Here is a 25719-nt window from a genome sequence, read left to right on the forward strand (position 1 = left end):
TTTTATATGTTGTATATGTTTCTGGTATCATCCATTAATGATGTCACGCATTTAGGGAAAGGTGATGGGGTTTTGATAACTGTGACATCACTTCACAAAAAAAAAAAAACAGACACATAACTATACCACAGAATTAATTAGTTTTGTTCAACTTAAAATTTGATATGATAGTTGCATTATAATTTATTACTTGCACGATCACTTTTTGCTTGAGATAAAAATAAATGACATAATATTTTTTATTTGTTAATGCATGACAGCGCAATTTTTTTTAGAAATCAGTTACTGTTACTGCCCCGGCTTTACTTGTCGTCTATATGTAACTTCATCAACAGAATCCTGGGACTAAGGATTGGACTGTTTTTCTAGTAATCTTTTTTTCTGTAAAATTGTTCTTAGGCTTCAAATAAAAATGCATTTGTTACACAGTTCTCAATTTTTAGTTAATTATAACCAAGGAAAATTATATGTGACGTCAAGGAAGTTGTGACAAAGGAGAGAAGGAATTTTGCGTAACATGATTAATGGATGATCCCTTTTTATTGAGTAACAGCTAGTATATCTGTTTGTCTCTTTGATTGATGTTCGAACTCGAGGATTCAGGATAAGTTTCGCTCTTTGTCACGTTTTTTTAGATTTAGGAGAAATTTGGCAGACATACCGTATATTTTCATTATAAATGATATTTTTTTCATCAACGAGAAACTTTTCAAGAGATTGTTTAAACTTCTTTTTCGATCTAATTGACTTCATAAACAAAGTTGTAACTATTCGAATAATTTTCAGGGGACAAATTGACTAAAAATTTTCAGGAAACAAATAGACTAACGAAAAAACTTTGAAAAATGTATGAAATTTATTAAAATTTTCACGCTGGTTATGGAGAAAACACAAGCGATTGAATAAAATTAGATTGAATAATTTTCTAACGTGAATCATTTTAACATAGAACCAAACAACCTGTTTGCTGATTCTCTTTATCCCGTAAGCCACAGCAAATGTTGAAACCATTGAAATCGTGGAAATTATTTAACTCATGATGACTCTTTGATTGCACTAGAGAAAAAATAGGAAATTCGCGTAAAAGAAAAAAGAACAAACGCAAAAGAAAAAAGCACTTTTCAGACGTTACACACGTGAGGTCGTTTAGAGGACCAAACGTTGACTCGGATCATTATCTTGTGGTATCCAAGATTCGCGCCCGGTTATCCAACATGTTAAAATCCAGGACGACAAGGAGGATACAGTTGAACATCCAGTGGCTATCAACTGAAGAAGTGGCTACAGCGTACCTGCGTAAGGTTGATGAGCGGATCGAGGATTAAGTTGGAGGAAGTCTGAATGAACAGTGGAGGCATATCCACAGTGCAATCAGCACCACATCGGGAGAAGTGTTGGGTATATGTGCGACAGCCACGTCCAATGAGTGGTTTGACGCTGAGTGCCAGCGAGCGACGGATTCAAACACATGTTAGGCACGGATGTGACTCGTTAGAGCGTAGGAAGATAACGGGAGGCTAGAGCTGCTGAAAAAAAAACTCGATCGTCGGAAGAAACGACAGCAGGAAGAGGATTCTTACGGATGCGGAAGGTGCACGATGCGAGAAGCTTCTACAAGAAGATAAATAGAATCAGGAACCTGAACGTATTAGTCCCTGTCATGTGCAACGATAGGGAGGGGAACCTGATTACCGATAGAACGGCAGTGGCCAGGCGTTGAAAGGAACACTTTAGTGTGTTGTTGAAAGCTGTGGACCCACCATCTATGGACGAGGTTAAGAAAGCAGTGAAAGAACTGAGAAACTACAAGGCAGCTGATAAGGACGGCATTCCAGCCGAACTTTTTAAAGTCGGGAGCAAACAGCTGTATCGTGCTTTACACCGGATCATGCTGAGAGTGAGATCCGATGAAAAATTGCCTTCGGACTGGTTGGAGGGTCTCATATGTCCTATCTACAAGAATGGCCACCGCCTGGACTGTAGTATTTATCGGGGCATAACCCTTCTCAACACCGTTTACCCGTATTCTGTTCCACAGACTGAGGCCGTTGTCGGAGACCTTTGTTGGCGATTACCAATGTGGTTTTCGAGGAAGACGCTCCACTACGGACCAAATGTTTACCCTGCGTCAGATCCTCGATAAATTTCGAGAATTTAACCTGCAGACGCACCATCTGTTCATTGACTTCAAGGCAGCGTACGATACAGTAAAGAGAAATGAGTTATGGCGAATTATGGTCGAACATGATAGCCGGTGAGATATCGGACTTCATCGTGACGTTAGATGGTTCGCATTGGAGGGTGCTATACGGAGGACCGGCGTGCAAAGAACACATCTCTGTCACGAACGTCATCCCCATACATTTTGCTTGAAGCCGTTTTTCTCTGGCTCTCTGGCTCGATTATCCGTCAAAAGGCTGTCAGTGCTTGCGAAACAGCCGAATAAGCTCCGTCCATGCGAGATCAACTGTTGCTGCAAGTGGTGTGTAGGAATGCAAAAAGCGAAGAACGACTGTTTTGCTTTGAACGTTCTATGGATTTTGTGCGGGACACAAATGGTGATGTTCAAACATGTTTCAACACGTTCTGGATAGCCCTAAATTCAATATAGTTAGAAGCACGAAAAAAAAATCTGTACAGTAACACATGCGGCACAATGAACGGAGCTTATGATCATATTTTCAACACTAGCGTCATCATCATCGGCGGCGGCTTCAGGAAACAGTTGCCATGTCATTGGTCTGGCAAAGAAGCGGCACCATCATTACGAAGTCTCACATGCTTCTAGGTTTTGCGGACGATATATACATCATTGGTATCAACCGTAGAGCTGTGGAAGAGGCCTTCGGACCTCTCAGGAGGGAAGCTGCTAAGTAGGGCTCATCATTAACTTTGCCAAAATGAAATACATGGTGGCTGGTAGAGAGCGTGGTAGTCCGACGGATGTTGGTGCTGAGGTGGTGTTAGATGGGGAAACTTTTGAAGTAGTCGACGAATTTATTTACCTGGGTACACTCGTGACATGTGACAACGAGGTTAGCCGTGAGATAATAAGGCGGATAGAAGCTGCAAACAGGGTCTTCTATGGATTGCGTAACCAGCTGAGGTCCCGTAGTCTGCAAACCCGTACTAAACTTGCACTCTACAAAACACTAATTCTTCTCGTGGCCCTCTACGGTCATGAAGCATGGACGTTGAAAGAGGCCGATCGGCGAGCTCTTGGTGTTTTTGAGCGTAGGGTTTTGCGTTCGATCCTTGGCGGCAAACTAGAAAATAGTGTTTGGCGCAGTCGCATGAACCATGAAGTGTACAGTTAAGTGTATAGTTAAGCGGATAAAATACGGCAGGTTGCAGTGGGCTGGGCATGTAGCTAGAATTGATGAAGAACGACCAGCGAAGACAATATTTATCAGAAATCTCGATAGAGGCCGTCGACTTCGAGTTAGGCCCCGCACTCGTTGGATGTTTGCTGTCGACGAGGATGCCCGCGGAATAGGTGTTAGGGGAGATTTTTTTTAAGAGAAGGATTTGTTAGTAGCTCAAGTATTTATGATAAATATTAGTAAATAATGAGTACGTGTGTCCAATCACAAATGGTGACTTCTCAGCACTGTTAGAAATTTGTAATTTTAATTGTTAGGATTTGTTTGCTTTCGCAATTAGGACTTATCATCGTAGGGATTTAAACCTACTTGTCAGAAAAGGGGAAGTGAATTTATAACTAACTTAATTGCTAACTTATTGGCTATAAAGAGAGCTTATCGTAACAATTGAGGATTGCAACGATTTTTGTCGAAAATTGTTAATAACTTTATTTGACATAGCTTCTAATGGTTCAACACCAGTGAGTCTATGTAATTCGAGTGTACCAAACCAAGGAGGACGCTTCAAAATCATTTTCAGAATTTTATTCTGAATCCTTTGGAGCGTTTCCTTCCTTGATGAACAGCAACTTGACCAGATCGGTACTGCATAAAGCATTGCTGGTCTAAAAATTTGTTTGTAAACCAAAAGTTTGTTCTTTAAACAAAGTTTAGAATTCCTGTTAATGGGAGGATATAAACATCTCGTATATTTGATGCACTTGGCTTGTGTACTCTCAATGTGTTCTATGAAAATAAGTTTTTTATCGCAAATTAGTCCCAAGTACTTAACCTTGTCAGACCAACTTAAAATAACCCCATTCATCTTGACAACGTGATTATTGTTTGGCTTGAGGAAAAAAGCCCTAGTCTTATGAGGAAAAATTATCATTTGAGTTTTAGAAGCATTGGGAGAGATTTTCCCCTTTTGCAAGTAGGAAGAAAACATATCTAAACTTTTCTGCAACCGACTGCATATGACACGAAGGCTTTTTCCTTTTACGGAAATGCTTGTGTCATCGCAAAACAATGACTTTGTGCATCCTGGAGGCAAATCAGGAAGATCTGAAGTGAATATGTTGTACAGGACTGGACCCAATACTGAACCTTGGGGCACACCTGCTCTGACAGGAAATCTATCAGATTTTGAATTCTGATAGACAACCTGCAGAGTTCGATCAGTAAGATAATTTTTCAAAATTTTGATCAGGAAAACTGGAAAATCAAAAGTTTGCAATTTCGCAATCAAACCTTTATGCCAAACACTGTCGAATGCTTTTTCTATGTCTAAAAGAGCAGCTCCAGTGTGAGGGGAGATTGAAGAACAGCAGCCCAAGACCAAGTGACATAGCGACGTATTCTGGATTCGGCATTGGATTGATAATCGGTCTGTCGCCGTAAAAGTAAAGTAAAATTAAGTAAGTACTAATTTGTCTCACTGTAACATGAACCCACAGATCCTAATGTACAGGAACCAAATGTGGACCAACGTTTTTTGTCGGTCCGGATGTTAAAAATAGACAAATTTTCCAATCTTTTGACGGGCCAAGGTCCAAGATCGGTCAAGAACTGAATTAGTTAAAAACATTTCATTTGAGTGGGTACTCGTGTACCCTGCTGAGCACTTATGGGGTAGAAAAATCAGAGCCCCTTAATTCGACAGTCTGATGACGTCAAATGGTTTATTTCCATTTGTAAGAAGCACTCTATGAGTTTTATCTGGCGGAGTGGAGGGTAACCTTGTTTTTGAGAGCAAAAAAACTGAAAAGGTACCCGAGTACCTTGTCGAATACATAACGGTTAACGTGTATCCCACTTAGACCCCAAATTTTACCTATCATTCGATAATGAAATCCTAGACTTTGAATCATTCTTTCAAACAAGTTGCATATCAATATAACAAAAGTTAACGAAGATATGTTCAAAATTGTATTCAAACTTGCCCTGAAGGACATCACTAAAACCGTTTATAAATTTCTATTTAATTTTGTTTGTTCTATATACCACTAAAAAATCAGCGGTCATATTTGATATGTTGTATATGTTTCTGGTACCATCCATTAATGATGTCACGCATTTAGGGAAAGGTGATGGGGTTTTGATAACTGTGACATCACTTCACAAAAAAAAACAGACACATAACTATACCACAGAATTAATTAGTTTTGTTCAACTTAAAATTTGATATGATAGTTGCATTATAATTTATTACTTGCACGATCACTTTTTGCTTGAGATAAAAATAAATGACATAATATTTTTTATTTGTTAATGCATGACAGCGCAATTTTTTTTAGAAATCAGTTACTGTTACTGCCCCGGCTTTACTTGCCGTCTATATGTAACTTCATCAACAGAATCCTGGGACTAAGGATTGGACTGTTTTTCTAGTAATCTTTTTTTCTGTAAAATTGTTCTTAGGCTTCAAATAAAAATGCATTTGTTACACAGTTCTCAATTTTTAGTTAATTATAACCAAGGAAAATTATATGTGACGTCAAGGAAGTTGTGACAAAGGAGAGAAGGAATTTTGCGTAACATGATTAATGGATGATCCCTTTTTATTGAGTAACAGCTAGTATATCTGTTTGTCTCTTTGATTGATGTTCGAACTCGAGGATTCAGGATAAGTTTCGCTCTTTGTCACGTTTTTTTAGATTTAGGAGAAATTTGGCAGACATACCGTATATTTTCATTATAAATGATATTTTTTTCATCAACGAGAAACTTTTCAAGAGATTGTTTAAACTTCTTTTTCGATCTGATTGACTTCATAAACAAAGTTGTAGCTATTCGAATAATTTTCAGGGGACAAATTGACTAAAAATTTTCAGGAAACAAATAGACTAACGAAAAAACTTCGAAAAATGTATGAAAATTATTAAAATTTTCACGCTGGTTATGGAGAAAACACAAGCGATTGAATAAAATTAGATTGAATAATTTTCTAACGTGAATCATTTTAACATAGAACCAAACAACCTGTTTGCTGATTCTCTTTATCCCGTAAGCCACAGCAAATGTTGAAACCATTGAAATCGTGGAAATTATTTTACTCATGATGACTCTTTGATTGCACTAGAGAAAAAATAGGAAATTCGCGTAAAAGAAAAAAGAACAAAAAGCAGTGTTATTTCCATCTGCGAATCAAGATGAAAAAAATATGAAGGGTAGGTAAAATCAGTGAATTTTTGTGAAAATTTAACGATTTCGGAAACATTATTGATACTTTAAATAAACGTTTTTAAAATAGAAAACCAATAAAAAAATAGGGTATTTGACGGTTTCGTCAGATCGTATTAGACTGACCAGATTTCTTCGGAGCGAAAATGGGACAGAAGGGAACATGAATTTGTTTTTTTTACTAACCAAAGCGTACAAACAATTATGCATTACTTTGCTAACCTGCCTTATTCTGTGCGATACTTAGAATTTGATGAAATGATGATGAAAACTATCAGTAACAAAGTTTTAAAAACTGATTCATTTTCGAGTACTATTTGGCCTTGCGATTGCTATTTCGGCTTGTTTTCAAACAGTGATAATGTATATTTTTCAGTAGAATGTTTCTATAACATCTAAATTTCATGTAAGAACAATAAACTACACCAAATACGTCGTGAATTTTTTTTAAATATAACGTTTTATCTGATCATACAATTTGTATCATGATCGGAAAGGCTTACTTCTGAGATTTAATATAATGATATATTTCACGTACCTAGGTAATATTGGAAAAGTATTTAGGCGTCGTACACAAATTACGTAACGCTAAAAACCTAGATTTCAGACAGCCCTCCCCCCCCTCCTTGTAACGATAAGTAACGTTCGATATGACTCCTCCCTTAAAATTACGAAACGCTGGACAACCTGTCCCCCCTCCAAATTTGCAATTTTGAGCAAACATAACAGTTACGTAACGATCTCAACTACTACCCCCCCTCCCCCCTATATAACAATAAGTAACGCAGACTTAACCCCCCTCCCCCATTCATGCGTTACGTAATTTGTGTACGACGCCTTAGTAGAAAACCTTACAAATGAATCTAAAATGAAAAAGGTTGGTTCGATCATGGTATTTTTTTTGTTCCGGTCATGATTCACTCTGTTCCGATCATGAAACAAATTGTATGATCAGATAAAGCGATATATTTCAAGAAATTCACATCGGATTTGCTATAATTTGTTGTTTCTGTGAACTAGACAGATAGATTGGTTCGATAACGTAATTTGTTTATGACTGCATGCGATAATAATGGTGAAAATTTTACATAAAAATTTATGTATCATAAAAATAATCTGAATTGTTCTGATCAATGTATCTTACTTTTTTGGCGAAATAAATAAATTGAGAAATAAACTGCTATTCATTTGCAGGAAGTTTATGATATCTCAAGTTTATTTATTATTATACCTACTTCTAAGCACTTCTACTAACTTATGCTGCGCATATCTGTGTTAACCTAAGTTAAGACTTGTTTTATAGCTTTGATGTGTTCTAATATCAATTGGTAGGTTCAAAGTATTAGTGCCCTAATAAAAGTTCAATGTGGTCACTCTGTGTGCTAGCTCGATCAAACGATTATAACAAACGGGTAACACAAATATGTCTGAACTCGATAAAAATAACAAAGCCTGCAATATTCTTGATATGTCAGAATGATAAAAAGTACAGAATTATATCACATTCTTACTAATTCGTATCTTTTACTGCTAAAAACCTTACAAATAGGGTTTACAATATTCCCGTGAATGGATTTCCCGGGAAACGGGAATGAAAAATCTCATTTCCCGGGAATTCCCGGAAACCGGGAATGGAAAAAATATTCTTAGCAAAAATGAGATTTCAAATAAAGTTTATTAATAAAAGGTATCAAACAATCGTTTACAATTTCATTATCAATTCACATGAAAAACGGATTAGAAAACAAAACTTATTCAAGTTCACTCCAGAAATTCATGATCGATTTTTGTAGCAAATATTAGCAGAAGAGTAGGTTTCAGGGTTTCTATGCCGTCGAACAATCGTCTCTGATCCGTTGACAATTTTTCGCTAAGCCCAAATAATGTAATTCCCTTTTGTAGAACTTTGCTTAAGATCGCTGAAGCACCGCTGGTGTCTGATTTCCAGAATACTTCTAAATCACCGATTCCAGCTCTTGCTACATTTCCTTAGAAACTAAAGAGTCCAATACTTTTAGTTTGTTGAAGATAAAGCTGAGTGTTTGGCAGGCAGGTTTTAGAGCATTTGAATACCTGAGTAATTAATGTTAAATCTCGGCCACGACCCAAGTTACACTGACTGAGTTTTATTAATTTATTTATTTCTGGCCTCATTGATTTACGGGTTAGGTTTCAAAATTTTTTGTCAATAAACAAAGAAAAAATCAAGCAACTATCCACTTAGTAGTAACTCACTAGCAAAAAAAGACATTTGACGAAGAAAATATTTTTTAATTTTTCGTTCACTGAATAAGACAGCATATTTTTTGACAAAAAATTTAAGCAAATAATTTGATATTACACGGCAAGCATATTGATCGTCTTTTCAAGCAAATATTTGCTTCGTAAAATGCACACTTTGAAGCTGCTTTACATTTCTACGACGTAAGTTTCGTGTTTTGATACGATATTTAGTTTTGTTGCAATATTGTATGGAAAATTTTTCGAGGAGCTCGAGAATCCCGGGATCCGGGAATCAATATTTCTATTCCCGGGACCCGGGAATCGCGGGAAAAGGTAATTTCCGAGATTGCAAACCCTACTTACAAAACTTGCTATAATTTGTAATAATCAGTAAATAGTTTTGATAGGATTTTTGATATTTTATCTACTAACGAGAGCAAGTTTAGAACACTAGTTGATACAAAAAGTTCGTAACAAAATATCAAGATTCGATATGATCCTAATATTTTTGACTGTTCGGGAATTTATGGAATTTGTTCTCGTTTGTTTGGTCATTAAATTTACACTGGCTTTAACTGATTTGATTAAAGTTTTTAAAAATTTTTTTGATAAGAAGTTTCAACATTTTTTTTAACATTTTTAGTTTCTGTTTAGCTCTGATTAGAAACAATTTCTATCATTTTTTTGTCTAATTTCGATTTGAATTTCTAACAATTGCTTAAAACTTTTTTTTTTGTTAGATTTTTGACTTAGTTGATTTTTTGTGTGACCATAACCAATCTTGTTATTCTCCAATATGTGAAAAGAGTAGAGTGAATATACACCGTTCACTTTTTACCTAGCATGGGTATAGCCATATTTTGCACCATTTTTTTCATTTTGCTTTGTGTTGTGTTTCTGTCACTTGCAGGAAAATAATGCACTTGCTGCTTACACCACAGCTGAGCGAAACAAGAGTGGTCATTCACTCTACTGAAAAGACACAGATATACACCGTAGTGTTCACTGCAGAGATAAATTCGATAGCTTTCGAAGAGCAAACATGCGTGACAGGTGGCTGGATTTATTTATTGTTTAGTTTCGAGATACAATGCAAACAACGCAATCTATCGTCTCACCTACATTCTCTCATTTGATATTCGCAAGTGTGTGTCTCTTGCAAAGGCAAGAGGGGTTAACGGCATTGGCATCAGAGCCTGACAAAGTCATTTTCAATTGACAATTATCAGGTTATAGTGACGATTTGACCTGTCGCTTTCAATTGAAAAGCTTTTGTATCATTTTTGAGCACTTCGTGAGTCACATGAAACCCAGTCGAAAGCTATTGCTGTGATTCTGACAACTGAAGGGCTTGAAAGTGATACAAACGCTTTTCAATTGAAAGCGGAGATTATCACCATCACTCTTACATGACGATTCTCAATTGAAAATGACAATGAGCGCTGACGGAGACAAAAGGCTGGAGCTTTTCCATTATCCTGTTTTCAATTTTCGTTAATGGAATCTTTGCTTGTTCTACAGTCATCAACTTAATGTTAGAATAGCACTTTCTCTGTTATTGATTGTGAATCTTCAAGGTGAACCTATAAACAAGCTTGTGCAATTCACATGCTTTAGAATACTTAAATCACAGACAAACAGACGTGCCACTCGATGACGATTTCATCGACCAGAAAAATAACGATTATTTTGAAATTTTGCTTTGTGGGCAATAACGCCGCTTGTGTCGCTGTAAGCAAGCGTGCACATTCATTATCAAAGACAAAAACCGTCAGTAATGCAGCTGGTTTTAATTTAAGCAAGCGCGCACACCCTTTAGCAAAAACAAAAATCGTTTTACGAAAAGAAGTTAGTAGGCAATAAGCTCACATGGTGGCGCACGAGTGTAACGTTTCGAATAAGGACGAAGATTTTTCAGGATTTTTCTTCGAAGAAGCACGTCTGTTTGTCTGTGCTTAAACCATATTTACCATCGATACGAGCTTATTATGTGGTATCTTGGTTTACACTATTAGTATTTTGTCTGGGTAAATCATTATAGAGGGTAAAAACGAGGCCCAACCCTGTATCTCGGTTAAGTAAGAAAATAGATTTTGCTTCTCACTTTTAGGAAGATTAATCACAAATCTCGTAACACCAAAAGATGCAAGGGGTCATACCCATCAGCGTAAAGTTATCAATTAGATGCGTCAAAATCGACTTTTAAACCACATTGTAATGCCCTTCGACATATAAAAAAAAGAAATTGTATTGCTACAGAGCAGAATATATTGTTCTTTCAAGGTACTCCTTCCATCCGTGGCAGGCCCGGATTTGAGGGGGGGCAAAGGAGGCAAATGCCCCGGGCCTCCCGGTTCAAGGCCCCCCCCCTGGTTCTTGGGCGACCTTTTTTTTTGCTCGTCACCTTTCAGAACGTTACCTCTAAATGTTTTTAGAAAAGAGGGCCTCACAAACAAATTTGCCCCGGGCCCCCCACCGTCTAAATCCGGCCCTGATCCGTGGCATTAAAAAAAGTGGTTTTTAATTTTTTTTTTTTCAAGATAAAACAAGCGAAACAGAGGAATAATCTTTTGCATTTATTTGAAGGTGAGGTTGAATATGAGAAAACAAATTCTACTAAAGAATTCAAAATGCTGTTCTTATTAACGCACGGCAGTTCTTTCGATTTTGGCTTTACTTTTCGCCTTTAAAAAAACAATAAAAATATTTTCATGTTTGGATTAGTATTCAGCATATAATCATGCTTTTTTGCTAAAATCTTTCCAAAAGCAATAATAGAATAATTTACCCAAGAATGTTTTATTTTTGTTTCTGTTTTGCAACAAAAACGTTAAAAGGTTTTTTTATAACTGTAGTGAAATGATGGTGTATTTTTTTATTCTCGCTTATTTTCCGTCGGTCTAGTTCCGCCACTGTTGTGCCAATCACCGACGCCCAGGGAGGCGACTCCACCCAGGACGGCTTTACTTCCTCATGCGATGGAAAGCGTGATCGCAGAGATTTTTCGCCTCCGAAAATCTCCCGGTGCCGGCTAGGATTGAATCTAGACCAGTTTGGTTGGTTGTGAGTGGATCACGCCACCTCACAACCATCGACACCTATGTCGGCGGTGGAATTCGAACCCAGGCGTCGAGCGTGGTTGGCGGAGACGTTACAAACCACACTAGGCCCCCGCTCAAATGATGGCGTATGTTAATTTTCATTAAGATGATTGCAATTTTGTATAAATAGTTCAAGTGACTTTATTTTATATGAATGCAAAAGTTTTTTCCTTTGTAACACTTTTTTAAACTCATGATTATATTTATGATAAGTGTATTGAACATGATTAGGATGAGAATAAAATAACGAATATATTCGACAGACACTTGATACATATGTTATACATTTGAGAATGATGCTATGAAATGAAATGATGTTTAGTGGAGGCTTTAGTTCTAAATCAATTTGATCGCTGAAATTTATTTGTGTATACCTTTATTTCTGCATACCTTTCCTGTGAATAAAACCATTAAAATTTTGCTGGATGATTTTTGTTATACAACACAACGTTAAACTTGATTATGATACAAGATTTCAGTGATTAATACTAAAGTTTTTTTTCACACTTAAGTTTTAAATTTAATTTTAATAAAAGTTTACTTTTTCTCGCTAGTATTTTTCATTGAAATCCATCATCTGGTTCGGTATAAAAACATATAACTATCTGTGGAATGTTCTTTCATTCTATTTGCCGATAGAATAAGCAGTGGTAGAGAATGTCTGAGAACATTAAGAACGGAGGAATAGTTGTTTGCAATGTTATGTTATGATTATTCATCACATCAATTTTGTTAGTAACAGCGACTATCTACAAATAAATGCAAACTACACAAATCATGTTGCATAATATAAAGTGCACAAAACGGTTAATAAAGGTAGAACAGTGAACAACAGCAAGAAAGTAGTAATCATTTTTATAAAAAACCTATTTTACAATCAACAAAATTAATTGTGGTAGTCTAATAGTATGTAGTGTTTGTCGGAGAATTTTTCCTCTCTGTTTTCAGTAAAATTAAATTGTTTCTAAAGGAAAAATTCTCCCAAAACATGTTTTAAGTACTGTTTCGTAACATGTAAGCGTCTTGTTTCACTACTGGAAAGTTTTCTACTGTTTGAACTAGTGGAACGAACGGGACAGAGGACTGGAGGCGGGTTCGCGAACTCAACAGATAACTGCCAATCACAACGTCGTTCCGTCAAAATCAATGCCAATCGCTACGGAAACTTTGAACGCTCTACAAACGGAATAAAACGAATCGAACTACGGCTAGGATGAGTTCCGTCAACAATGAAGAGTTAGGGATACGGAAGAGGCCATCGAATGTTACGTATGAGCTGGACCAGGTAGGTACTACGGAAACGAATTTTGATTACTTTGCCAACTGTGGTTAACTACTCGGCGGCTATGGGCTACGGGCCTACGGATCTTACCTCGATGAAATTTAAACTTTGTATGAAACCGCCTTCTTCACAAAGTTCGCTACAAAAGGTGCCTCTAGGAACAGGTCCGCGGTCATGGTCACATACACAACTGGTTGGGATAGTACTTGGCATCGATGGCATCATGCTTGGTTAGATCTTTTTTTAGTTATTTTTTTTTTTCAGTTCATCACGGCGGTTGGTGGGACAAAACGTTCAACTACTGTGTATGTATTTGGATTTGAACTTAAAAAATTGAATTTCTCGACTTGGCGCCAGTTGGTGGCGCAGTCGGAAAACTACCCTGCTAACGATCATTATACACGCTAAATAGGGAGGAGGATCGTGGTCGGTTTTTAGTTACTTTTTCCAGTACTGATTTGAAGTTTTTGGTGTTCAGAATCTGAAAATATACAGATGATTGTGGTGAACAAGACTGCACAATAGAATGAAAAAAAGAAAGCTATCGTAGGTATCACTACTAAAAAGGAGGAAGAGAGATAACGATAGTCTGATTCGAGGTGAAAAACAGTTGGAAGTTGGAATTTATGGAAGGTGCAGGTGAGGACGATTTTTAATCTTTTGGCTTGAGAATACATCTAGTATAAAAAAATTTAGCGGTGCTTTTAATTACGATGACCTTGCAAGGACTAGAATTTTATACAAAACAAAAATGGCAGTTGGGGCGTTCAGTAATTTTAGCAGCAGCAGTAAGTAGTAGTAGTATTAGTAACAGTAATAGCAATTATAGCAGGTCAGTCAAAGAATACGGAAAAAGCGGATTTTACTTCACTACGAACTACGGGTCTGTTGAATCTTACTTGGTTCTGTTTCATTAATTGGTTTAACAATTCAAATGTTTGGTCGCTTGCATGATACAAAAAGTGTGTTAACTATAGCATTGATTATTGTTGGTCAACGTGTAGTTCGAACATCCACACTCACAAACAAAGACGACGATGTGCTCGCTAGGCATTATGAGAAGTACAAAAATTACACGAATACAGCGCTACAAACAGAATACTGCAGGCTTTCGCTCTGGTGTTTTCGATTATGATAGTTGTTGTTTTGTTTGCCATTATTACTAGTACAGCTGATGGTCCTCAAGGATTCCTTCGAACATCTTACTACTTGAAACACGCACATGAACTGGGTTTCCACACATGGATTTTTGGCACCAGACGCTCCAGTCTTCTCACGTTTCGTCTCTCGGTACTGGTCATTTGGTCGAAGTATTCAAAGCTTAAAGCTTTTACGCAAATTTTTCAGCGCCTTTTTCTGGCTCTTCTGGAAACTACGCTGGAAGGCAGCGGTAGTGCTGCTGCGTCGCGACGTAGGTGAGTAGGACAGCAATTCCAGCGGTTTCAGGTTTGCCAGTTTGGACTCTAGTTTAGACGTCTGTTGGCGTGGGTGGTAATAGCGGTTTTTGGTGCCAACGTACAACGATTGAGTTTGTATTGCGATTGATTGTTTTGATTGATTGATTGATTGTTTGGTACAGTTTTGGTTTTTGGTTTGAAATTTGATTTTGTTCGAAGGACAGGCACAGAAAGAAAGAGAAAAAAAAGAAAAGAAGAGGATTTTGATTTGTAGATTTATCCAATGTTTGACAGTTTTGTTGGCGACATGTTTGCTCGAGAAGCTCTACTCTACTTTGGCGGCGTGTCAAGTTGGCGTGCTTAGTTTATGTTCCAGAAGATAGTAGGTATTAGCAGTGGTTTGCTACTGTGCTAAGTGCATATTGCGTGGTGTTGGTTATCCGTGTTGAATGCTGTTTTTGCGGCCGTTTTACTGAGAAACACTATGAAAATTGTGTGCATGACTTTTGAGCAGATAAATGCAAGAGGTTTCATTGGTGATTTTAGGGAAAGACAGTCAGTAGGATTGAGAGCACCATCAATAGCTATAAATTGTTTATTCATTGCTCAGCCTGAAAACCGAATTGTGGGATTGGTTATAATTGGCAAGTAGTGTACTAAATAAATGCCATTTAGTACACTATAACAATTGGTCTTTCAGATGCGTCCAAAATAAGATGGTATATTTTTAATGAGTTCTAAGTTACTCTGTTGCGAGTTACAGTATTTTATCTTAAGTATGTTGTATGTATGTTGAAATATACTCTAATTCAACTGTCTGGTAAACAGCTAAATATTCAATTATGTGGGTTCCAATTTTACCACTAGATAATCGCCGCTAGACTAGAAACCTGAAATATAGCATTTCTTATGTAAAATTGGTCAACAAATCGATTTAGTGATAGTTTTATTTTGTGCAGGGCACGGGAAATGGTCTATATAGCCCCTTTTCACCCTATGATTGCGTATTCTTTGAAATATAGACACTTTCCTGTGCCCTGCACAGGAAGAAAATATCACCAATCGATTAATTGACCAATTTTACATAAGAAATGCCAAATTTCAGGTAGCCAGCCCAGCGACTTTTAATTAGTGAAAATTTGGGTTTTTCCCAGCGTGCATTGGGTTGTATTCGACCGTTTTTAGTTCATTTCCAGAAACCGGAAGTCATTATTTCGAAATTTGAAAATTCCGTTTGAGTCGTTTTCAGGTCTCTGGGCAGCATCCCGATTCCGAAAGTACTCATATGAGGTCAATTTTGGCTGTTTTTCGAAAACCAGAAGTCACCATCTTAAATTTTAAAATGGCGTTTGGAGTTGATTTCCGGTCTCTGGACAGAATTTCGACTCCGGAAATACCCATATTGAGCGGTATTCGGCCATTTTTGCTTCTCTTCCAGTTACCGGAAGTCACCATTTGAGAATCCAAAATGGCATCGGGTTTCGTTTCTTGATCTCTAGATATCATCCCGGTTCTGAAAATACCCATATGGGATGGTATTCGAACTTGTATTATTTGTTTCTAGGCCACTAGAAGGCTCAGTGGATTCTATTCCGGAAGGACCGTTTTGAACATTTTGAGGGCATAACACACAAATTCAGAAAAATGGCTTGTGGAAGTAATGTTATGAACTTTGAACCAACTGTAGGATTCTGTTCAAATATTCATAAAATTCCTCAGTTTCGGAACTTATCGCCGGAAAACCGGATATACACATTCTCGTCTTGCGTGTCGGATACTAGAACGCTTCCACTCGCGAATATTCACGAGTGGCTGGATAGTACAGCAAATGCTTCGTGCATGCATTTTATTTATATTTAATTGTTTTATGCATTTTATTTATATTAATTTATTTCAAACGTGAAAACTATTTTTGTTTCAGTTATCTGTGCAAATACGGTTTAATGGAGCATTTGTTGAAAAAAAAAAAAAAACAGTTGCCTTTCTTAATTAAGTTTCATGAGTTCTTTGATAATATTCAGTAACAAGATTGAATAGTGGTTCAGAACCAACTTCTTGCAGCACTTTGTTATTCGAATCCGACTCGCACTTTCGCCAATACATGGAGAGTATGTCTCATTGCACCGTGCAGCACTCGCGCATAGAGCAGCATGTTCGTACGGACAAAGATTTGTGGTAGGGATCAGCATAAGAGTACTCATGCATGTGTGGCAGTATAAACGAGAGCTCGCGTGTAAAAGACTGCGAGATTAGTAACATTGATGAAAACTGCTAAAGTTGAGAGATTTGCGGGTGCCCCATCGGGTACGTAAGGCTGTTTTATTGTCGAGCACATAATGGTTAAATTACAGAAGAAATCGCTATTCGTAGTCAAAAAATCAAAAATATGTTTTATAAATTTTCTCGATTTGAAAAGACCAAAAATTGTTTTTATTGCAAAATTAACTAAATAATTGTATATTCCATTGTTTTTATGCACAGTATAATCTAGTTTTGTTGAACATCCCACTTCTGCGCGTCTGCACGGGATGCAGACGTAATCGAAAGACGTAAGACGAAAAAATCAGTAAAATTTTCTCAATATTTGTGAATACCCCAAAAAAGTCCATAAAAACAATCAAAATTCATTTAAAAAATATGTCATGGTCAGACCGCTTTGGGTATTCGATTAACCTAAAATTACCCCGCTCCGCGATGTTTACTTTATACCCAATACCTTTTTCAAATTATATCATTCTCTTTGTTTCGTAATATAATGCATTTTATCAAAAATATGAATGTACAAAGAAGAATATCTCAATACAATTACGACCTTGCTACTGCGGAGTGGAGAACAACAAGGTTATTTTGTTTTGGATTGCAGATAGTTTAATAAATAACAAGTTGTGTGTCATACATCAAGCCTGCTTTAGTGCGCATAGCCACTTATCTTTATATTATGTACGCAACTAAGTTCTCGCCATTGGTCAATTTAAGACGCCAGCAGCCAGCAGGTCGATTTTGACATATTAAAAACCTGTGAATATGTCTCATTCTGGGCTAAATAATCGTCATTTTGGGGAAGTGTTACCTTTTTTATTTTAATCCAAGGAAACAGCATTCGAAGCGCAACAAGAGTTAAAAAAATGCTTACGGAAATGCTGCTCTAGAAGAAACAACTTGCCGGGATTGGTTCCGTTTAAAGATGGTAATTTTGATGCTGACGACAGTCCATGTAAAGAAACGCCAAACCCTTTGAAGTCGTTGAATTGAAGAAATTGCTCGTGGAGGATTCATGACAAACGCAGGAATAGCTTGCATCGGGATTAGAAGTTACCCGTCAAATCATTTTCAAGCGATTGCACGTTTTTTTTAAACAACTTTGGCAGACCTTTGAAACATCATTATCAGTAAAGCAAACAGAATGATGAGCGTTATTGAGTAGCTCAGCCAAAAGACACACTATCAAACTTTCATCTATTACATATGTAAGACCAATTGTGAAATATTGTACGGCATCATATTCGGGTACACCAGCGCACAGTGGATATAAGGCAAAAAGTTGAACTTAATTCCATAGCGCCTTCCACATTCATCCTAGCTTAATAGTGTATTCGGAACAATTGTTTGTATAAATGACCCGCATACAAAAATTATGAAAAGTTTACCATACTAAAAATAAAAAAAAACTAACTTTTTTTGTAAAGAGATAGAGCAATGGTTTATTCAGAAAAGTTATAGAAGATTAAAAAATATGAAGATTTGTTGAAAAAATGAAAATTCTATCTTCATTAGGAACAAAGTTATAAAGTATAATATATGGAACTTACTTAAATTTTAGTTTTTTGTACTTAACTTTTGTTAGTTGCATTGTACACGAATGTGTTGTTCTTAGTGCACATAAAACACCCATTTTTGCTAAAGACCATACATCTGTAGAACTTTTTCTTACAAATTTATATACAAATTTATGTTTTCGATAATTTCAAGAACGTATAAGTTAAAAAGAAGCAAGTGGAATAATGATGTCAATACTTTTCCTTGAAGTTATGTTCAAGTACTATAAACTCTTGTTGGTTCCATTTGTCCCAATTCACCTATAATAGAGTACGGTGAGTAGTTTTTCATATATCAAAAATACTAACTTTTTTGTGTTAAGAGATAGAGGCATAATGTATTTGGCAATGTTCTAGAACTTGCAAAACTTTGCCGAATAAACAAAATTCCTATCTTCATTGGAAACAGAGTTACAGAGTATTTTATGTGACGCGTACCCCAAGTTGAAAACTGTTGGGGTATGCGAATGGGCACATATGTATACTACATCTTTCCCCCTGTTTGAAGAATGGTGTAACCATGCTAGGGCAATCAGTGTTGCCTATAAATAACTTTGCAGTAATTAAAAAAGTAGTGCGCCCCTAATTGCTGCCTTGTGAAACTCCTGGAGTGTTGATGAAGCGGTCCTAAAAATCACGTGTAGAAAATTTTAGTAAAAGCCATTTTCAATTGAAACTCTAAAGAATTTTTCACGAATATTCTGAATTTTAATACAAGACGTTTTTCAAATCGCTTGGGCTTTTCCTGTTCGATTTTATGGCTTTGAACAAACATGCTTGTCATTTTCCTCAGTATGTGGAAAGAGCGGAGAAAAAATTCACCGCGCTCTTCCCTTTCAGTATGCTTGCGTGTAGCAAATGCTTTCACCACACTGCTTCTTTCTCCACTCCAAAGTGTCTCAACCAACTTACAGAGAGACCAATACACTTCCAGCTCACCCCACATCTGATAGAAACAAATGGGGTAAATCACTCTACAGAGAAAACGCAGAAGTACACCACAGTGTCCACTGGCGAGTAGTCCGGAGAGTGAAAAAAACCTACCGGGCAAAAGTGTAGTCCTCGTGTTGCTACCCCGCGGAAACGATTCCAACCAGGGTAAACTCTACCAGCACGAGCAACGCAGTCTATTTTTTTTCTCCCAATCTCTTTTTCTCTTCTGCCATGCTCAAGAAACAAACTGTAGAACGCACCGCAGATAGCTCTGCTGTGTAATTATTGTGCGTGATGTCCATACGTGTGAGAAAGTACACCATTGTTCATTGTCTCGCAGAGATCAGCAGATAAAAATCGTCTGTCGCTCTCTTCTAGCATGTGCGTTGATTTGCTCTTTGGTGTGAGAGCAGTTGTTTTCGCAGTGCAAGATGTTCTCTTGCACTCTAGAGGTTTTCTGAGGAGAAACGACAAGCATGTGAACAAACCATTTTTATTGATTATGATCAAATCTTGTGCCAGTGTGATGTTTTATAAATTCTCAAGGTTTTGGTGCATGGACTTTTGCCAATTGTTATAATCAATGGGTAGAAATAAGATAAACAGCGAATATGGCAACATGGGATACTTATGCTGTCGTACATAAAGAACGCGAACAACAATCTATCCAAAAACAATTCTTTTTATACGTGCTTCTATCGTATGTGGCACGCTGAATGCTCATCCATCACCTAACATTCAAGCAACGGCGCAAATTTGCAATGCTATTCTTCCTCAATGACATTATTTCGATTCGCGTTGATTTTGAGCGCATTACTATCATAACCTAACTTCTATACATCTTAACGGCATCTTAGAACACGAAACCTTTTTTCTCAGGAAAATAATACCCTATCCTAACACTAAGAAAGATTTTACCGAATACTTGTAACTCGGTGACGGAATTTTGAAGAATCGTTTCCGAGAAACAGACAGAATTTGTTTGCCGCACCCAGAGAAAATTTCCTAATTGATCTCTATTCTAGGAATTCATACTCAGGATTCTCTGTGTGCTAGTTAATGTAGTAACAGTTAAAGGAAATCGTTTTGAATTTTGCAAATTCTTGAACATGAAAGATTTCTGAAGTCAGCAATGTATTTTTTTTATTTACCTGTTGGTCAGTAATAAAAAATTCCAATGAAATTTTTCACCTTTTTTAAACCTCTTTCCAGTTACCTGCTCACTATGTCACGGCTCTGAAGCTTGTATGTTTGTGTTGTATGATGTAGACTCTACATTACTGAATGCAGACGATTTTCAATGCTGTGCAGTGCTGTATCGTGTAAAAGTTGTCGTCTAACAACTGGCGGAATCTACATTTCCCAACATGTATGCTACGTTTTATTAAGCTTGGGCTAGCATGACTGTACAGGAGCGGCAGTCTACAGGATTGGTTCTATCAGATGCTTTATTTGAATACAGGATTTTTAGAAAGCTAGTGTACAAAAACAGATCATTTTGAAAGCTAAACTGAAAGTCGACTAACAGATTGATCGAAGTTTCTACTATTTAATCCTTCCAATATCTGTATTTTTCATCATATTCTATAAAAAGCACATACATTTGAATACATATTGTTCGCAGGTCGATTAAACTCCTACAAAGGTTGCTTTAGAAGGCAAACAATCAAACAACCTGTTCGCGATACACCGGACACAGGTGAATGCGAGCAAATCCAGCGAAACGATGGAATAGGTCACCGTATGTTTATCAAAAGGAGTTGCAAAATGTCGGGTAGGTGTTGGGAGGGTTTTCACAGAATGCTCCTTTACACTGAGTCTCCACCATCGAAGCATTATCAGCGTCGCTGCTTCAATTCAATCATTGTCCCTTCTGTCACCGTTTTGTTGAGCCTATTCTTAGAATTTGTTTTCCGTGTTGAATGAATACAGCGGCCAGGCCGCTCAAACAAGCTTTATGCTTTTGTGACAATATCGAACAATTGAACAGTTCTCTCACAATCTATTCATATGAAAAAGCGGGTTTAGGTGTGGTGCAGGTAAGGTAAGCTTTGCTTTCATTTTCAAACCATCTTTGAAAAATAATTGGATGCAGTTTTTGCAATAAGGAATCATGTGGAAATTGGTTAAATGTTAGTATATTTTGTTACGATTAAATTGGTAAGGAAAAGCACTCTAGAAAGTTTCATTTACGCTGAAGTTAGTTATTTTGTTGCTAGTTGCAACAATCGGACACGGAAAGGAAAGTTTCATTTTACTTTTCTCATCACCTTGGGAAGTTTCAGAAACATCTACTAATGACCTTCCAGTGCTGTATAAAATCTTCTCATGAATCGAATCAGGCAATAGCATTGATATGATTGAAAAACTCTGCACCTTACACTTTTTTCTCACAGTTTATGTAGTTTTCACTTCACAATAAGCATGACAGTGTGGAAAAAAGTTTTGCTTTGTTACGAATGGGAGGGAGTGTTACAATTTGCAACACTATATAAAATGTTACAGTTGAAAATTTTGCTTAACATAATGTTGCGAATATAAATGTGTGGATTGTACTGCTAGTCTATCGAGAAAAAAATGTGCGTAAATATTTTTGGTGTTTCAAATGGCTATGGCCGCAATGTAGTTCCTTGTACAGTGTGTAACACAAGGTGCATAATGTAATTAAATGTGTGTGTGTTCTAGAAATACTAAAATCAATAGTCTTGCCTTCTTTTTATTGCTTTTCGACGACGTGGATTGTTGCAGAGATTCGCACACTTTCTCCTGGGGTAGAAAAAAGGACTTAATGTAATACTTTGGTACGAAGATCTTTAAAGCGGGTTAGTGGTGGGCGGATTAATATTGGGTTGGTTATTAACCAGTAGAGTGGACTTGTGTTGTGTTGAAAATGTTTTTTAATTGGATTTAATTGAAAAAAGTACCCCGAAGTAAAATATGTTAGATTATCTCTCGAGTAAGGTAGAAGTTATCATAAGCCATGCATGCAACACTTTGATGAAAGTATTTCAGAAAAATCTGATTTCGGTATGATTATTCAGGGTAAAATTTTTTTTCAGCAATGACGTATTCCACAGCGAATGTAAATTCATCTGCACACTCAATATGAACAACTAAGCTCTCTCGCATCGTCAGTTATCTATTTTCGAACTGCCTTATAGTTAAAAATGACAAATCTGAAATAGAAATCAGTTAACATTATACGAATTTCTAAATAGGGCAAACTTCCACAAAACGCTATTCCTTTTTTATTACTGAAATTTCTGATATTAAAGCCCTCAGTAAAGTTCCTAGGAACTGTTACAATGTTACAATGAGAGGAATAATTAAAAAAAAATCTTTTTTTGCTGAAGTATTTTCAATTATTTGTTTTCTCAACTGAAGCAGGATATCATTTGGATTAGGCTTTCTCACGATACAGATTTTTGTATTTTTTTTAATTTTTATACACCATTCAATAAAGGCATGATGCGAAATGGCAAACTGACAGCGAACGTAAAAAGCCTGTTGTTAACACGATATAGCATTTCATTCCACGCATACAACTGTTATGTTCCCAATTATTTATACTCGAAAACCAGTTCAAACATCTATAATAGCTTGTAGGTTAGACAAATGACAGCTCACAAATGTACAGAAGGAGATGGTAAATTAGTACGATTTGAACTACTGAACAGGATAGTGCTGATGCATTTAAATGCATGTTTGAACATCAGACACTGTTATAACATTGTTTTTTTTATTGGAAAAAAATGTTTAAATTTTAAAACTTTTGTTTTTGTGTAAGCCTAATCATTAGAAATTTTGACGGTTATTTATTTGTTAAAAAAATTAAAATCAGAACATGGACCTGAATTTTCGCAAGACGGTGTGAATACGAGATTAGGCTTAGTACTATTCACAGATTTTGAGCACAATTTAACTTTTGTAGTCTTTTAGTCTTTAGTCTTCTTTTATCTGTAGAAGTGTTTTAGTCGATTTTCAATTCAACTTTGGGCCTTTTTTACCTAGTTTTCGTTGATACACATGCACAGATTTTGTACACTTTTAAAAGGGTTAATGTAAAAAAGGTATTGAAGATTACAAACATTTCTAGAGCTAGAACGGTTTGCTCAATCAATGTGATGATTCCGACACCGAAGGCACTATATCGATCAAATAAACGCTTTTGGCTCTGAAAATATTTTAAGCATTAAAAGGCTCTCGGCTCATGAAATACTCCTTTCTGAAATACTTTAAAGCACGGTGACATAAACCCAAACTTTACTTTTCGTCGCAGTCGTGGAGATGCAGAGGTAAACTAGGTCTCCGAAAACAACGACTGTAATATCTCGTTTCATACCGTAAAGACGTAGCCGGCGTCGTTGTCGGTCTATAAAAAACGAACGCAACTGAATTGTTGTACATTGAAGATGGTAAATTAATCCCAAATAGCCATCTACTTGGTTGACGACGAGTACGTCAGCACAAAAAAAACTTTGTGCTGACATATTTACTGAGCCGAGTGCCTATTAATGATAAAAATAATTTTAAAGCTGAAACGATTTGTTTGATCGGTAGGTATAGTGTCTTCGAAAAAGTCGTAGATAATAGTTTTAGCTTTACATAAACTGTAAAAAATCGGAAAAAACAATTTGACGTAGAATCACGTCTCACGGTAACATACATAGGGGTACAAGTTGAAAATAAAAAAGAAAACATGGAGGGCGTCTCTAAAATTGTCCATTTTCCAACCAGTTTCCAACAAATTTTCTTCATTCTTACAGCAATCGATTATAAAATAGAGAATAGCTATGCGTCTGTCAAAATGCGGAAAATTGAGATTTTGTTATGCTATTATTGTACAATTGAAAAATGCCGAGCATTGCTGAACGCATGCTTTTACCAATCAGAGCTGAAACAAAGCTTTCTTCCCTAGCAGAGCCAACGCTCAAGTATAACAACGGGCTGAGCAGGCGACTCACTCGATCGTAACGTTTTACAGCAGACGGACTAACCGACGGACCGCAGCACTGCACAGCATTACTTAACATGTCCGGATCTGTCGCGTCCCGTTCACTTTTAGCCATTCGGCTATTGCTAATAGCTGTGAGTGTGCCAGTAGCGTGTGTAAATGATCGTTATGTCTGGTTTGTTTGCTTGTAGCGTGTGCGGAGAGGAGAACAGTAAGAGAACTAGAATCATGTCGTATCATCGGTAAACGGCAATCCAAAATCAACGCTTCTATTGGATTTGTTTCTCTAGTTAAAGAACTATTGATGTTTAGCGAAGTTTCCGATAAAAAAATTGAAATCTTTTGAAAGTGATAATAAATTAAATGCATAATAATATTTTTCAGGTTGCTTCCTAAAAAAAATCCACTGTCTTATGTTGTATATTTTTTCCAAAGACAAAATTACTGTCTTCAACTATACTAATCGAGCAAACCATTCTAGCTTCAATTTTTTTTCTTTTTTCGAAAAGTCAACCTTTGTTTATTTAATTTGTCCATGATCAGACATCCATCAATGTTTAGCTAACCTTTTGTAATTTTCATGGAAATTTTTTTTCAATTAATTTTTGTAATGAATCATTTTTCATTTTATTCTAATTTATTTTTATGGCGCATATTTCTTAGAACGATAAAACTTTATCTGCAACTACAGTTCCTCTACAATTATGGGTCAGTCAACGTATTGCCTAAATGTTGAAAAATCAATATAAAAGCGGAAAAGTTATCAACTACGAATGTTTTACTATCTATTTCTGTGTTCTGATGTATACTTTCGATCGACAATCAGTTTCACTGCAGCTGATGTGTGTAAATCGGTTAAGAAAAAAAAAATAAAAAATAGTACTTGCATAGCAAAAGACACAATTATGGATCACTTTGGGCCTTCAAGATCATTTAGTTTATAAAACCATCAAAATCCATCACATAAGTTATTTAATTGTTGTAAAAGCTTGATAATAAGTCATTTTATCAGGTCGTGATGTATTTTCATGCAAAAGTAATAAAAACAGCCAAAATATGGACTGACCCACAGCAGAATTATTGTTTTTAGTAACACTTTCAACATTAAATCATTTCAATCGTATGAATAGGGTTACAATTGAGTTATAAAAAATACCACTGCCAGTGAAAATTGTTCAGTTTCATGAGAATAGACGTATTTGCGTAAATGTGCCCATATTTGTGGAGGCACTGTATACTGAAGACATCACATTGAAATGTTCTGGCTCTGAAAATATTTGTAATCAGCAATATTATTTTTGCATAAACCCTCCAATTGATAGCGTCCACTTATTTGATTTTAGAGATATAGTGTAGTTAAGAGATTGGATTATTTGTTATGTATTTTACTGCACGGCTTTTGAAATGGACGATTCAGTGATTGATCCAGCTAGAAGTGATATAGAGAATTTATTTTTTTAGAACAGTTA

The 25719-nt window shown here is 36.4% G+C and overlaps 1 protein-coding gene across 7 annotated transcripts in view; it reads right to left on the reverse strand.

Annotated features, from left to right (window-relative positions):
• Window positions 1–25719, reverse strand: part of LOC129725190 (SCY1-like protein 2) — a 331670-nt gene that overhangs the window by 26091 nt on the left and 279860 nt on the right. Inside the window, exons 20-22 of one of the 7 annotated variants that reach the window (XR_008728031.1) lie at window positions 22006–22062; window positions 14051–14627; window positions 13242–13632 (exon numbers count right to left, since the gene is read on the reverse strand). The exons of the other annotated variants lie outside the window; for them this stretch is intronic. The gene's annotated coding sequence lies outside the window, so the exon portion shown is untranslated. The remainder of the gene's footprint in view (window positions 1–13241; window positions 13633–14050; window positions 14628–22005; window positions 22063–25719) is intronic. 7 annotated transcript variants of the gene reach the window in all.

The sequence above is a fragment of the Wyeomyia smithii genome, chromosome 2, assembly GCF_029784165.1.
Source record: "Wyeomyia smithii strain HCP4-BCI-WySm-NY-G18 chromosome 2, ASM2978416v1, whole genome shotgun sequence".
NCBI classification, from domain to species: Eukaryota; Metazoa; Arthropoda; class Insecta; order Diptera; family Culicidae; genus Wyeomyia; species Wyeomyia smithii.